At 39.9% G+C, this 16630-nt stretch overlaps 1 protein-coding gene and 1 long non-coding RNA gene across 4 annotated transcripts in view; one reads left to right on the forward strand and one right to left on the reverse strand.

Moving 5' to 3' along the window:
• Window positions 1-16630, forward strand: part of Thsd7b (thrombospondin type 1 domain containing 7B) — an 898652-nt gene that overhangs the window by 819397 nt on the left and 62625 nt on the right. The window lies entirely within an intron of this gene.
• LOC134481489 (uncharacterized) overlaps window positions 5965-16630 on the reverse strand; it is a 36057-nt gene continuing 25391 nt past the window's right edge. The window contains exon 3 of one of the 2 annotated variants that reach the window (XR_010056995.1): window positions 5965-7752. This is a non-coding gene — a long non-coding RNA (uncharacterized LOC134481489). The remainder of the gene's footprint in view (window positions 7753-16630) is intronic. The other variant, XR_010056994.1, reaches the window with a different exon arrangement.

Below are 16630 nucleotides of genomic sequence, written 5' to 3' on the forward strand. Positions count from 1 at the left end.
ATAAATTTCTTTATTCATCTATCTTATATATTTGGAACTATTCAGATGGCAATTTTATTTATACTACGAATCTCTGCAGAAGTTTTCCATGGGGTGATACAGATTTTCTATTTAGGGATGCCCTTGGCAGTTTGCCAAAGAAATCTTTAAGAAATAAATATTGACATGAGAAAGTAAAGGTCTCGCTGATGGATGGTTATCAACCTGAATCATTTTCTGCAGAGGCAAGACTGAAAAGTTCCTCGAGAAATCTGGCTTAGGCTTAGCAAACCTGAGTGAACTTTAATTGATCTCCCTCTAGCTGGGTACCAGAACGGGGTTAGATGCACATAGATATACAGACGTCTCCTTTCCTCAGTCAGTGGGAAACAGATGGTCACTGCAGAGTAGTTCGCAAGACTCATGATCAAAGACTAACATCTGAGTGTTGTCACCAGGATGACCTCCAACAAATGTCACAGGGGAAGGAAGGTTTGCAGAGAAACTGGACTGGGCATTAGTGTAATGGAATTGGAATTTTACCAGTGACTTAATACTGTGCATAATGCACCTCCTTTCTATCCTTCCCCTCTTTCTCTGACCCTGCAAAAGTGCCTCATCCTCCAGTGCCAGCCAGCTTCCTTCATATAGGCTCTGCTTAGAAGACACAGAGAAATGGGTGCCCAATTGCTGAGAATTGATTCATTTCTTTTATAGCCCCAGTGCTCTGACATGAATTGGGGAAAGTCTGTGGGCCTTGATGTTTCTTTTGAGATGAATGGCACTTAGCAGTACTTCTGCAAGCTGCTTTTTGGGGAGTATATTGTCCCAATGGCTAGTGTTCCAGGCACTTTCTCGGCCTCTCCTAACCTTCTTTAACAAGAGGTGATGGTCTCTGGAGTACATGTGTCATGACCAAGATCCTTGGGGCGTCCATTTTTCCTTTGACTCAAAGCTAGGGGAGAATAGTGGTCATGTCCTATCATCTCAACTGTGAATTCTGAGTTCTTCTCAATTGACATTGATACTCAACCAAAGACAACAGGTCTGGGGTTGGTGGAGGTTTCTTTTTACCTCAATGCACTGAGGTTTAATATCACTTAGTGGTTTCCAGAGCTAATTGGGAAGAGTGTTCCTACTGAATCTAACTCACTCCATTCACTGGAGCAGAAAAACAAGAACTCAATAAAAACATTTTATATCAGCTTCTGTTTTTAAGTTTAATATAACTGTTACTTTCTTTAATATAGTCTGATCACTTTGATTCTCAATATCATTAACTTGGAATATAGACAAGGGGTATATATTCTCAAATATCTCTCTCTCTTCCTCTCTCTCTCTCTCTCTCTCTCTCTCTCTCTCTCTCTCTCTCTCTCTCTCTCTCTCTCTCTCTTCCTTTTCCCCCTTCTCCCCTACCTCTTTATTTACTGTTTCTATTCATCCATCCATCATCCATCCATCCATCTATCTCCCCAGAACAACAGCAAGCATGGAATTTATATTTTCTTGAATAAGTACTTAGCATGAACTGTGATGAGTATTTATGATGTATTTTATGCCATTTTACAAGTTTTTATAGCAACGGTTTTAGAAGACAGTCCCTTTATCGAAAGCACATTGCAGTTTAAAGTAGAACACTTGGTTTTATAAAACTTGTTTTAGTATCTGCATTATGTAATTGAAATGGGACCCTTTGGTGGTGTATTTCTCTAAGTGACTTGATTTAATTTCTCCTCCTGGGCTTTGATGTTATAAATTTGGCACCTTGGTGCTGTATAATACACTGTATTTTCACATGCTTGAGACAGGGAGTGGAGCTCGGAGACTGTGATGCTTCATGGGAAACCCAGAAGCTTTGACGGGGCATGGGCATCACTTCCAGTGTTGCTCTCAAACTGATCAGTCTAGACAAGACTGCAGTCTCCTCTGAGCTTACTATGCAGAATTATTTCTGATACATGTTTAAAATCGCCTGGAAAATGTTCTCTCTCTCTCTCTGTCTCTCTCTGTCTCTCTCTGTCTCTCTCTCTCTCTCTCTCTCTTTCTCTCTCTCTCTCTCTCTCTCTCTCTTTCTGTGTGTGTGTGTGTGTGTGTGTGTGTGTGTGTGTGTATGTGTGTGTGTGTGTGTAGGCGATAGCTTTCCTTTAGTCTTGCAAGATTTTTCTCTGTATGTCTCAGATTTGATCAGGAGTTTGTTTTAGTGATTTAATCTTCAATGAATCTAATTTTTAGATTCTTGTTTTCTAATATATTAAGATCTTTCCTATTTTCCTTGGGTTTCAATGTATATATATCCTAAGTAGAATATGGTGCTTTTGAAATGCATTCACAGTATAGTGATGAAGAGCTTTTAAGGTTTAGATTTACCTGTGACAGTATTTGATTGAGCATGGTAGCCCCAACTAGATGAGTTAGGTCTGATCCTGACCTGTAATTGGATGTTCAGTGCTAAAACTGTCGCAAAGCCCTCTAACATCCTTTCCTGAACAGTTTTACAAAGTGGAGGTCAGTTTTTAAATTTCAAATAAGTATAATAATATACTAATATAATAATATTTGCTTACTTTTTAATATATATAAAGATCTAGATGTTGACAGATAGAAGGTAGGTAGGTAGGTAGGTAGGGAGGGAGGGAGGGAGGGAGGGAGATAGATAGATAGATAGATAGATAGATAGATAGATAGATAGACAGACAGACAGACAGACAGACAGACAGATAGACAGGTAGATGGGGGTTGTGCCTATGCGTTTTTATAAAAGATTGCTGCTTGATTCAATTTTGATAAGGTGTGCAGTTTCTGGCCAAAATTATTGTTTTTGTGAGGGTACATTTATATTGAAATTCTCAACACCATTTATTATATTTTTCAATATCCTTGAGTCATTATTTGCCATTAGTAAATTGAGAAGTTATAGTCGCCTGCCGTCTATGAGAGAACACCATTACATTTATGTTTCCATAACACTCTTCCTGCTATTAGGACAGGCCACCTCTACATTCTGTTGCCATGCTATTTAACACAATGAAGTTGGCGAATGCTGGCCTCTGCAATGCTTTGCTGAGAGTTTTTACATCAGAACTTTCCCTTAGACTCACCAGATAAATGGTGTCATTTTCTTTCTTCTTCCTGTTCGTGTGTTTTTCTGTTTTTTCACCTTATTTCTTTTTTTCCCCCTCTGACTTTCTTCTAAGGAGACCATATTATGTTCTCAACCATTTTAATGCAGTAATGATTATCTTCATTTCCATAAAAATGTAGGATATAGATTCTACACACATAGTTCTCTGCATACAAATGTGATAGACTTTGAATTAGGAACAAAATCATGAATTATAAATTAATGCCCCAATGTACCTCATTTCCCTTCTACCCCAAACTTCGTATCTTTATGAATGGAACCTGTAATTAGGGACATAAATAGTTATATTTTCACCTTCTGTTTTACATAATAATTCATATTTACCAATCTGTTTAGAAAATACTCATCTAGTCTCCATTTTTAGACTATTTTTGTTCGTAGGGGTGAGATATTCATTATCATGTATATTGTGCTTATGAACATCCACTCTAAGCAAGCTGGAATAATGCCTTCAATATATGTTTATTTGGCTGTGACAAATCTCAAGTTCAAACGCTTTAGTGTATCTGAATGAAGACCATGACTTTAATTCTGAAATCACAGCTCACACTGTGGGGTGCATCTTTCTCCAGATTCATTTCTCTGCTACTGAATATGCTAAGGTTTATGGTTTTATAAACATGTTATGATTTTAATCCCAAGAAATTTTAAGCTTTTGAATGTTTGTGCTTTATATGTATCTTATTAGCTATCAAACATAAAAAAAACATAAGCCAGTTTCTGCTCACTCCAGCATCTTTCATGTGACTTTTCAGTTTCCACGCACAGTTTCTCACCCACACTTAGCCATTATTCTTACTTCTACACCCATGAAATTTGCCTGCTTTGAACTTCCTGTTACTTTATGCACCCTTTTTTGTTGGCTTCATTAGTTAACATTGTATCTAGGTGTTTTTACATTTAAGGAATCACACTGTTCTTTTATGTTTCACTTCTTTGGTTTAACAGTGTTTATGAGATTTATGACTGTTGTTGGAAGGTCAGTAAATTGTCCTTTTGGTGATTGAGTGGGGAGCACAGCAACATCTCTTCACGTGTTTCTCATTGAAGGACACCTGTGTCCTCTTTAGCCCGGGAGTATGGCTGCAATGGTCACAGTGAGTGTAATGTAAGAGTTCAAAGCTGTGCAACCATTTCTCGTTAGCCCATATTCAGTGAGTGGGATAGCCTTGCCAGAGGACAGGTACACATTTATTAAAAGGACTCATCAAGCAGCATTAAATAGCTCATTTTAAAAGTGATTTCTGGAGTAATTTATTTTATTTTTAATAACTCGATTTTTTGTTGATTAAAGAAATTTTGCACACATTGTGGGTATGACCGCTATATCAGATAATACATGTTTTAACTGTGTTTTTTTTTCTTTTTTCTTTTTCTTTATTAACTTGAGTATTTCTTATTTACATTTCGATTGTTATTCCCTTTCCTGGTTATTGGGCCAATGTCCCCCTAACCCCTCCCTCTCTCCTTCTATATGGGTGTTCCCCTCTCCCTCCTCCCCCAATTACCGCCCGCCCCCAACAATCACGTTCACTGGGGATTCAGTCTTAGCAGGACCAAGGGCTTCCCCTTCCACTGGTGCTCTTACTAGGCTATTCATTGCTACCTATGAGGTTGGAGCCCAGAGTCAGTCCATGTATGGTCTTTGGGTAGTGGCTTAGTCCCTAGAAGCTCTGGTTGGTTGGCATTTAACAGTGTTTTTTAACAGGCTTTAGCTTCTCTTACTTTCAACACTGTTTTGCTTTGTTAGACAATATTAGTTTTATTGATGCCAAATGCTCTGTTTTACTTTATACTGAATGTAAACTTTGTCTGAAGAAGTATTTTCCTTAGGCCATGAAAACATCATTCCATGTTTCTTTATGTTTTGTAGACTGAGTTTACATATTCAGATCTGTGGTTCAAGTCATGCACTCATTTGTGTTCAGTGTGTGTATACTGTGTGTGCTCATGTGCGTGTATGTGTATCTTTATTTGTGTCTATGTGTGTGTGCATGTATGAGTATGCCTGTGCATGTCTATATATGTGTGTGTGTGTCTATGTGTGTGTGTGTATGTGCACGTGCACTCACACATGTGTGTTTATGTGTATATATGTGTTTGTACTGGTTAAGTTCTTCCAAGATATCTTGAGCTAACAATCCACTATGAATTATGTATATAGGAAATGTTCACAATGCCCAGATAAAACATGGACAGAGATAAATTAGGAAGAAATGAAATGAAGTCAAAATTTCAGATAAGTCCTAGATGGACTGTGATTCTGACAGCATCTCAGAGCCATCATCACACCACAGAATTCTACCTCCTAGGGGGAAAGTCAGCTGACTCCTGTAGCACTTGATTGGTCATGACCATGCTGAGGTAGCTGGTAAATCTAGTAAGTACTTTCAAATATGTTCTGAAGGATGGGATTAGCTCCTGCGGCAATCACTGGACAGACTTGGGCACAGGTCAGCAGCAACAAGTCAGGCAGAGACACACAAAAGATGCTCAGAACTGTGGAAACATCCGAAGGCTCTGACGAGCCTCCAAGCATATCTTATATCTTCCATAGGTTCATGACTCCATGTTCTCAAACAGCCATTTTCTCTAGCATCATTTGACAGGATCCTCCAATTACAATGTTACCTTCAGGGACTATCAACCAAGTACTTACAAATGGACTCTTCCTAATCCATTGATTGATTACTCATCCATACTAATATGACACTGCTTTAATCACTGGAGTCTCAGAGTGTCTCAAAGGCCAATGATCGGAATTATCCGTTTTTTTAATTCTTCAAGTGTATCATAACTATTATGCATCTGCATTTCAGAGAAATTTTAGAGTCGATGTGGTAATGTTTTACAATAAATTTATTGAGTTTTAATGGATAGCACATAGAGTCTATAGATCAATGTTGACAAGACTACTATCTTATAAATAGCACACGGTGTGGAATGCTGTTGCCAGGGTCTTTTAGCAGTACTTTGTAGCTTTCACTACAGAGGCCGTGTATCTTCTAATTTATTACTGTTTTCGCATGTTTTTAATATTGCTGCAGGTAAAATTGCATTGCTATTTTCATTTCCTCATTGTGGACGCAAACCGTGCAGGCATTCAATTGACTTTAAAGCACTAACCTTATATATCACCATTGTGTTAGATTTACTAATGCAAAAATTATGCTGTGGGAACATCTTTCCAGCCTTTCAGACGGACTCATTCCTTTGTGATATTTCACAATGCTAATGTGTACATGGCCTTGAAAGTCAAACCTTCTCTTTGCTCTACTTCTGCTTCACCTATCAATCTCGACGTGGCTGTCTGTTGTTACAAAACACATGAAAATGATTTCTCTTCATTGTATTTCCATCTTTCAAAGCCTCTCCACTCTCCCCGTGTCTTCCTGCAGACAGTAATGCCAAAATGCCCAATGTCCATCACATTTTTAGCATATGGACAACTAGGCACCTAAAGGTAAATGTTTTCCCAAGGAGGCAGGAACGGGGAGACACACATAAAAATGTATTCCTGGTTTTCTGCAATTTGGCTGTTTTGTTTATGCAACTCTTAGTCAAGTTCAGTTTAGGTTCAAACTTTTTTGACTATACATCTCAGAAGTTTAATTCCTCGTTTACTATGCTGAACCTTAAGTTTGGGGAATACTCAATTATCGTTTTGAATAGAAAATAAACTTGAGTTGTTTGGGGGTCATTATTTATTAAATTAATTACTCATCCTTAAATAATTGGTATCTCAATGAAGAAAATGCAAATCGTGCAAAGGAGCAGAGAGGAGGCTCAACAGGTTACCGAGTTATAAAGAAAACAATAAAATACTTTAGAGATGCCCGAAGATACCTGACCAACAGCTGTTACCTTACAAGAATAGAGAACACACAGGAAATCAGCACAGCCCAACCCCAGAGGCAGCCTGGGATTGTCTCACCAGTGAAGAGTACAGCTCTTAATAAGCAGCCAAAATCACTTACATTGGAACAGATAACAAAGACCTCGAATGGCAGATTAAGGAATCATTTTCGTGTTGTCAGTATAAAGATGTTGCATGTGTTTTGAAATCATCAGTGAGCTTTGTAAAAATTTCTATTAAAGGTTTTCAATTACACTTCACTTAGATTGCTCCTGAAACGAAAATGTTATAATTGTGGGTAAGCATCCTCTGATCAAATACCAAGCAATTATATCTGTGGCTTATCATACACAGAAGTAAAATGACTTCAATCAAATTAACCAGCGCACAAATTGAATTAATGCAAAAGTAGTGCTAGGAGTCCCAATGTGAATCAGTAAATACTTTATTTTTCTTTATTTTTGTCTTTTATTTTTGATAGAATCTCATTCTGTAGCCCAGGCTAGCCTAGAAACAAATATGTAGACCAGGCTGGCCTCATAGTCAGGGAATACTATTTCAACTTCTTGAATGCTATAACTGTAGCAGTGATCCACTACCCAGGACTTATTTTTCTTTCTTCTCTTCTCCAGTTCCCCCTTCTCTTCGCCATCCTTCTCCTTTCTTCTTCTTCAAGGTTCTGATTACTGGGGTCTAATGACAGTGAATTGTTCAGCACCATTGCTTTTTTGTGACTGTACCCGTCAAGTTACTTTCAAGGATTTCTCATGAGGTCCTGAAAGAAAATAACTACATATCAGTTGGGGCTGCTAAATGCTTTGCTGTAAATAGTGGAATATTAGGACATAGTGGCTGTTAATTCATTAATATTTCAGAAATATTTATCATATTTTATGACATGTGGGATAGTTTGTGATGTGTGACTTAAAAATAACATTTCCGGTTTCCTTACTCTTGAGAAATAGCATGCTGCTACATTATTATAATAAAAATGATTGTACCTATGGATAATCGAACTGAATGTGAAAATAGTCCAGAACTATCATGTTATAATGAAATTAAGAATCATAAGATTCCTCCTATAGTGTCAAAGTCCTATATAACCGAGTTAGGATTTCTTCATTCCTATGTCCATTAGGGCAGAGGGCAGGCCCTGGCTATCTGAAATAGAGGTCAGACTCTCTTACCCAAAAGGTTCAGTGAGCCAGACAACTCAGGCTCTTCTTCAGAACAGCATCTGCTGTGCAGGTAGCAAGACTCACCTGGATGTGATACCAAGAGCCAGCATGGAGAGCCCTGAAAATATTGCAGGAACCTATGTCCAAGAGAACATATAGCCAGCAACTGGAGGCTCCCGGGACAAAGGACAAGCAGATAGTAAAATGTCTGGTTCCACATATGATTCTCTTTGGGAAAACACAGTCATCTGAATGTGTAGAAAGGAAATATATTCTACACAGTAGCCTGGGGGAAGATTGGAAAGGACTCCCAGTTTTGTTGCTTCTAATTTAATCTAATTGAGCTTACACTGTTTACTATTAAGATATGAACCACTAGAATCACAGCCTGGTGGGACAGCATATGGCTATGATTCCCACGCAGGCAAGTTCAAAGCACAGTTATTTAGTGCTTTCTACTTAAGTGCTTCCTGGGATGTGTGGACAACGGAGCACAAAAACGACTGGTTCTTTAGCTTGGAGGTCCCTCCCCACTTCCCTCCATCGCTCATCCACTTACTCTCTTTCCTTAGTGTGTCAGTTATTTTCTCACCCAAAGGTTGACAGATATAATGAGACTCAGTTCCAAGGGGATTCAACCCAGCCCATCAGGAGAGTCATAGCAGCAAAAGCTGGCCCCCAGTCAGGAATCAGAGGAGACAGGAAGTGGAACTGGCATTGAAGACCCCAAAGTCTGTCTCCAGTGATTTACTTCCTCCAGTGAGCTTCCTTCTCCTAGTGTCCCACAGCCTCCTGGAAGAGTACCACCAGAAGAAGACCAGATATTCAAAATTCAAGCCTGTGTAGGGGACCAGTCTCCTCCAGTCCTTTGCTCTCTTTCATAGGAACCTATCGTTCCCGAGGAGCACAGATGAGTAGTTTTATAACAATGTGCCAAAGCCAAGAACGTGATTATTTTTTTATCCTGAGGGCCAGCAGAATGCACATTTGTTCAATGGTACTACTGAGCCAACTTTTTCAGAATATCCTACTTGTTAGTGCCTCAAAAGTTTGAATCAGCATCTATAGCTGAAAAGTCTACAGAATAAGATCTGGGCTAAAGCGCAGCTTCCTCCTCATGCTTCTGCAAAGCCTTCATGCTTCCCCAAGGAAGATGTGCTCTCCATCACTCAGGTCCTTTATCATTCAGGACGCAGTCTTCAGCCATGTGCCTCAGACCCTTCCCCCAGCCCATAGAACTGCTGGTGAACATTTACGTTGGCTTGTACAGTAAGTGGGGATGGAAGCATTTATTAGACAGTTACAACTGTTCCAAACCCACTAGAGACACTTTAGTTTAAGGGCGGCACATTTCCCTGTAAATGGCTTGTTGTGAATAATGCAAATGTGCAGCCCTGAGAATAAATTAAATACATTTCCAGACACTGTGAATGCTCTAGAACGGTCCTTCTGTAAATCACTTGAATAGCATTTATAGATTACTCTACTCTGTCTGGGCCAAGCTTGTAAATATCTGTCTAACTCATAACCCTGTGATTTGCAACCCTCTAAAGAAAACCTTACAGAATGCTCTCCTGTTCCTTCCCTCTCCCTCTCTTCATAGAATTTTGACAAGTATCTAGCTAAAGAAAAAAATTTTTGAATGTTTCTATAAAGCAGTGCTTCCTTAATAAAAGCTACATAATTCAGCGTATAACAAGAAAGGCTCAACCAAACCCAGAAAGCATATGGCTTACTCTCAGTGCACATGGCTGCCTTACCCTCCAAGCATTTTTCTTTCTTCTTTCTGCCAAGCTGTCATTGGAACACCCAGAAATTTCCACCAGGCTTTGGCAACAGAGAGTGACAATGTCCCAATGCTCTTGGCTTCCTGATTGGTCTTTGTATTCTCCTCTAACTGTCCTTTCTCCCCTTATGCCGCTTTCTTTGCCTTCCTCTCATCCACATACATACACAGCTATGACAGTCCCCTACACACACACACACACACACACACACACACACACACACACAAACACACACACACACAAACACACACACACACACACACACACACACACACACACACACACACACACACCACTTGTTTTTCAGGAATCAGCATGGGCACATTTTGCTCTCCATTCACTATCCATTTCACTAGGTGTAAGTCTTTGTCAGAGGCAAGATGAGCATTCAATTTTGAAAGAATCTCAGGCACTTCTCATACCAATGTGTCTTTTAAATCAAAAGTCATGTCTTCTGCTCTGCCCAAGAATGCATATATTATTTTAAGGCATGTTTAGTTCCTTTCTTTATTGGTACATAAGGGGAATGACACAGAAGTAAAATAACAAATCAAAGAGGATACTTTAAGCTTCAGATCCAATATTTGAAATTAAGTCTAATTCAAAAGCATACATCTGTGTTCCCTAACATTCACCTATTCGCAAATGTAGTAAGCGATTATAATTTGATGCAAACTCTCCCTTTCTATGCAATTGAGTGCTCTGAAGTTCACACCTGTTAGCTGGGTTTTGGTCTCAAACCCTGTAGAGGGCTGCTCTCTCCTAAGTATAGTGGTCTGATTATTTGGAGCTTCTAGCTTTAGAGAACACTCATTTTAAGCTTCTTGAGGGAAAACCATTCCAATGCTCATCCATGCTGTTTCTGGGCTACATGGACAGGAAGGAGAGAAGGCTTGTTGTATTGTGCAGGGGCGGTGGAGGTGGGGCTGGGGAGGTGGCTCCAGGCACTTCTCATACCATGAGATCCTGCTTCTGCTGGCATCACTCTGTAGGGTTAGATTTTTTTGAAACCTACTTTAGAAAGGGTTTGGAAATGCTTCAACCTCCCTTCTAGTGAACAACCAAAGGTAGGGGAGAAAGATAGTTAATAGGACAAGGGAGATGAAGACCTGTTTAGAAGTTGTAATTTGGGGGCAATTCCAATCTTCAATGTTAGGATAGCAGCAGTCCAGTCTAGAACATCAAACATGAATCAGTAGCAGAAGTAGTCTCAGAAGAAATTGTGAGACTCTGCCAGATTGGCACAAGTTCACAGGAGTGGCAAGAAGATGCTGAAATACCATGACTTTTGGTATGTTTTGTTCTGTGAAATCACAACAAGAGAAGATCGGGGAAGACCAGCAAAGCGCTGCAAGGAGAACCAATGCAAGAGCACCCTTCCCTGTCTGTTGGGTTTACTTATATTCTTTCCAAACAGCATGAGTTCCCTCAAGTGTCTGCTTCAGCAAAATATCCTCTCACATGTCTGCTTCAGCAAAATATCCTCTCACATGCCTGCTTCAGCAAAACATCCTCTAATAAGACAGATTCCAGAAAAACACTGCGTTACACAACTGAGTCTCCAAAGAAACTAGAAATTTCTGCATCATCACCCCTTTAGATAGATCCCAATGTCTCATCATCTCTACTTAGTGCCCCACTAATTTCTATTCATTTGTGGTGGTGTTTTATTGACTTGCTCTGACCTCTGTATAAATATGATGAGTCGATCCTATGTGGCTCTGAGCCTTCGTTCAGGTGGTGCTTTCCTGAGCTGTAGCCCAAAGCTTAGTCCTCACCAACCTGCACCTTCCCAAGAGCAACCTGGGAAATGTCACTTCATAACTGTAGAAGGACTTGTGCTATTCAACATGGCCCCACACTTCTCTCACTCCATCTCCATATCCTTGGTGACAGTGCAGAGTGCTTAGGAGTGAAGTAACTGAAACTCGGGGGAGAGAAGAGAGACAGAGACAGAACAGGAGCTTAGAAGGCAGGAGCACCTGGCTTCTGTCCCTAGTACCAGAGAGAAAGAAAGGTAATTCAGATGCAAAGAATTCCTAGAGAGAGGAAACTTTTTTGTCTGCCTGTATGTCTGTCTGTCTTTCTGTTAGTTTTTAAGATATAGATAGCTGTGAATGATCACTTTGAAACCACAGTATGCTAAGACTTTATCTTTGAATCTGCAACCTTTGTAGCAAACTTTGGACATATAAATATCTACGTCATTAAACACTGTACTTCAAAGAGTTGATTCTCCTATTTAGTAAGACTGCAGCCTGAAAAATCAGTATCTATAATTTTTAATAATGAAGTGATTACAATTAACACAGAGCAGGCGCTTTGAGGCAGTGCTGAATGTGGTACTTGGCATCCAAGAAGACAGTGGGATAGGATGTCTTGATTCTTTGTGTCTTCTGTTTATTACACTAAATGGCATTGACAGGTTAGGCTAACACTATAAGAGCTCAGTTTATAAAATAGAATATAACACCTACTTTTAGTGCCTAGTCTTATTATATCTTGTTTTGCCACGATTAGTTTATATTCTTTGGAGCGTGCTCTTTTCTGAAGGGAAACAGAGGAGCAGTGGATGTGGGGAAAACAGAAGGAGGTACAGGGAGGAGCGGAGGGAGGGAAAGATAAAGTCAGAATGTACTGTATGATAAAAAGGGGAAAACAGGTATGATTTTACTTGAAATTATATAAGTATTATAGAGTGTTTGTAGCCATGCGTGGTAACATACATCTATAATCTCAAGGCTTGGGTGACTAAGGCAGGATAGCATACTTCAGAGTAGCCTAGTAGTATATTAAATCTAGGTTAGCCCTAGCTACATAGCACATCCAAACCTTTAAATAAAAGGAAAACAAAATCACCTTCCCAAATTTCAAAACAAATCTAGGAAATCAAACTCAATAATAGTGTAAGTATTGCGACCTGCTCATAGCTTCCTGCAAGCACATACAAGTTTCTAGGCAAGTTTATAAAAGAGTGAAAATACAGTTGTTTAAAAGATTTGCTCCATTTATGTTTAGTTCATATGTATGTATATGTATGTATGTGTTTCCTGCGTGTATGTCTGTGAATCACATGCAGTGCCCAAAGAGGCGAGATGAGGTATCTGGTTCCCTGAAACTGGAGTTATAGCCTGTTATATAGAGACTGTTACAGCAACCCTGTAGATGCTAAGAACTAAACCTAGCATCCTCCAAGTTCTCTGCAAGAAGACAAGTGTTCTTAGCTTTCAAGACATCTCTCCATCCCCTAAAATACACAAATTTAAAATTTCTATATGACAATTTCTTTCCAAACTCTCTGGTATCTGTCCTCACCGGCAATGTTATTTCACGATTATGGTGGCTATTATTAAAGCCCTAGTGCCAAAATGCAATGTGTATTGTTGGTTTTAAACCTGAAAGTGTGATCTGTAATCCACTTTCTATTTCATCTCAAATGTCTGCTTCATGCCCAAGAAGAAAAGGCCAGGCTATCACTTTGAATTTTAACCATGGAGTGAGAGCACATGAAGGTCATTCTCTATCCTATGAGACTTACATGTGCTTCTCATATCATTTCAATCCCCAAAGTTGGTTAATATGGGAAGGAATGTGGATACACATCCCAGCTGACAGGAAACCGACACATAAAATGGCGGGGCTGATGGCCGATGGTGGGCACCTCGGTCTTTGATTCTTTTTGTACAGATTTCATTACCAAATCTTAGCATCCTTTTCAGCTTGTTACACTGAGCAGGCCCAGCAATTTCAATTAACCTGGACCCCCAAGATCTCTCAGACACTGGATCACCAACCAAGTAGCATACACCAGCTGAAATGAGGCCCCCAACACATATTTAGCAGAGGATTCCCAGGTCTGGGTTCAATCAGAGAAGATGCACCTAACCCTCAAGAGACTGGAGACCCCAGAAAGTTTAGAGGTCTGGTAGGGTGAGGAAGGATGGGGACATCCTTGTAGAAACAAGGTTGGGGGCAGGGAGGAGGAACAATCAGAGGGTGGACCAGGAGGGAAATAAAATCTGGAGTGTAAAAAGAAATAAATAAAAAAGAAAATAAAAACAGAACAGAATAACTTCAAGCTAATTACATTTTCTTAAAGAATAATATATTTGGATATATTAAATTGATCATACCTTAGTATTCCTTAGTTCTGTGAATTTGTATTTAGGGCACTTTTATTTATGTTTGTTTGTTTGCTTGCTTGCTTGCTTGCTTGCTTGTTTGGGACAAGTTGTCAGAATGTAGCCCAGGCCATGGAATGCATACTCTGGAGCTTGTAGCTGTTCTCCTGCCTGGGTCTCTCATGTGTTACGCTAACAGAAATGAGACCCTACTTCTGGCTATTTTTTTTAATTTACAGAAGTGGAAAATGATTCTGAAAATGCTTATGAATTCTCATGCTGTGGTTGGTTTTACCTTAATATTACCTTATAAGAATAGGTTCCGTAGAGAACATCATTCTACTTATAATATTGTTTTCCCTACTTAGAAGATCCTAAATAAAAGGACCTTTGCCCTTTCCCCATGCATATTTCTGTGATAAAAGGTGTGTGTTAAGTCTTAGCACAGCTGAGTAAACAGTCACGTGAAGTGTTTGAGTTTCAGAGACAAGCCACATGGGCTTCAGTCCCCTTCTCCCTCTTCTGATTCCATGTGGACATTTAGGTATGACACCACCACAACTTCAGTAAGTCAGAAATCTTCTAAAATGCCAGGATAGATTGGTGGCACCTGGTGCACATGTACAAAAATAAAGAACTGCCAATCAACTCTTCATTTACCGTGTAGAGATAATGAGTCTATGCCTTAGGAAACTGAGGTCCAGTCAGGAGTGCAGAAAGTTCCAATCCAGGTTCTCAGAGTAGGTGTCAAAGAGGAAAAGAAAAGCATTCTGAGAGAGCCTATGTTGATCAACAATTTCCCTAATTCCTGTGAGGGTCAATGACTTTTCATCTTTGAGGAGAGAACCTGAGAGGTGAGCAAATTATGCGAGGTAGAGAAAGTAGTGGAGAGGAAGAAAATACAGGTGAGAAGGATGCAGTGGGGATGGATGAGAGCTTGTAGCAGTATAGTGACCAGAACAAACCCAATAGGTCTGAGCTTGTGTGGGACCTCAGTGATACTAGGCCATGTGTACAGCTGAATAAACCTTTCATGAGCAGATCTGATGCCTCTGGCCAACCAAGGATGAGAGTTATCTGAGAGTGGAGAGCTCGTTTCTCATGGAAGAGAACAAGTAAGGGAGACCTAATCTTGTAGGAATAACAGTTGTGTGGAAACATCTGTCAATTAAAAGCTGATGGCTTATTAGCAAAAGCCAGGAAGTAGTAAATAGAATTCCTGTAGAGAGATTGGGACTCTGGGAGATAGTCAGAGGCAGGAGATTTGCTACCTGGACTCTAAGGAGATGGACATATAAAGCTGGGAACAGGTAACCGGGCATGTGACAGAACTTACACTAGTTTAAATGGGCTAATTGAGCTATGCGCTATGGGAACAAGCCAGAGCTGAAGGCTCAGGCATTTATTACCAAATAATAAGCCTGCAAGTCATTATTCAGGAACTTGGGCACAGATGGAAAAGCCTAGGGTTACACAGTCTATATTTTTCTCCCTTGCATATGGCAAGGTATAGGAAGCAAAGAGGCACAGACATTAAAATAAAAGATTATGGGGAAGCCCCCACTTTGTACTTTTGTGGTGTCAGGTGAGAGACCCAGCTGTCCTACATTCTGAGAGGTTTTGGATTCCAGACAGCACTCACAGGCAGAAGACTTGAAGTGCTGCATTGACTATTCTGACAGACTGTCTCTGAAAGGTTAAGGTTGAGTGAAGGAAGAGAAACTGTCACATGGCTGGGGGAGGAGGAGGAGGAGGAAGAAGAAGAGGAAGAGGAGGAGGAGGAGGAAGGGAGGGATGACTGGGATTGAGACAAAGGGTTTTGTTAGTCTCAATTGAAATAGCAATTACTACCTGAGAACCATCCCGATGGAAAACAGATAATGACTCGTCTGTGCTCTATCCTCATCCATCACTGTCTCCCAAACATAGGGCTTGGTGCCATAGACACTTGTTTCACTATCATCGGAAAAGGATTATCTCATATACAAATTGACACAAGATTGCAACGCAAATATTTACATTTAGTACACATGCCTCCCCCTTCCATATCCTCTACCCATATGGGTATACATATGTATAATGTTTTCATTGCGGAACCATTCGAGTGTATGTTGCAGCCAACATCCCTCTCACCCTTCAGTGATTACATGCAGCAAGCATTCCTAAGTGGAAGAATATTCTCTAAGGTAGGCACAGAGAGTGAAGAATTGCAAAGCCTGTGAGAATGATGTTCTTCTACCTGCAGCTGATCTGTGGGCCAGGCTTCCGTGTCCCCATTCCCCTCCATAATAACTGCACAGCATTTGTAATATCTGAGTATAAGACCCACACTCTGAGAGCATCTACTTTCCAGCATTTGCTGACAGTATCTCTTTAATCTCTTCACTCTCTTTTTTATCTTTCAACAAGAAGTCTTTGACATTTTCGAAGAATTCAGGCCAATATTTTGGATCCTGACAAAGTTGTTTTGTTTTCTTTGTCCCTAAGCACCAACTGTAACATGAACAGCTGACAGCTTAAAGCTCTGTGATTGGATATGCCATCCATCACTTGTGTGTTCCAGAGCT

The sequence above is a fragment of the Rattus norvegicus genome, chromosome 13 (assembly GCF_036323735.1).
Source record: "Rattus norvegicus strain BN/NHsdMcwi chromosome 13, GRCr8, whole genome shotgun sequence".
Classification (NCBI taxonomy): Eukaryota; Metazoa; Chordata; class Mammalia; order Rodentia; family Muridae; genus Rattus; species Rattus norvegicus.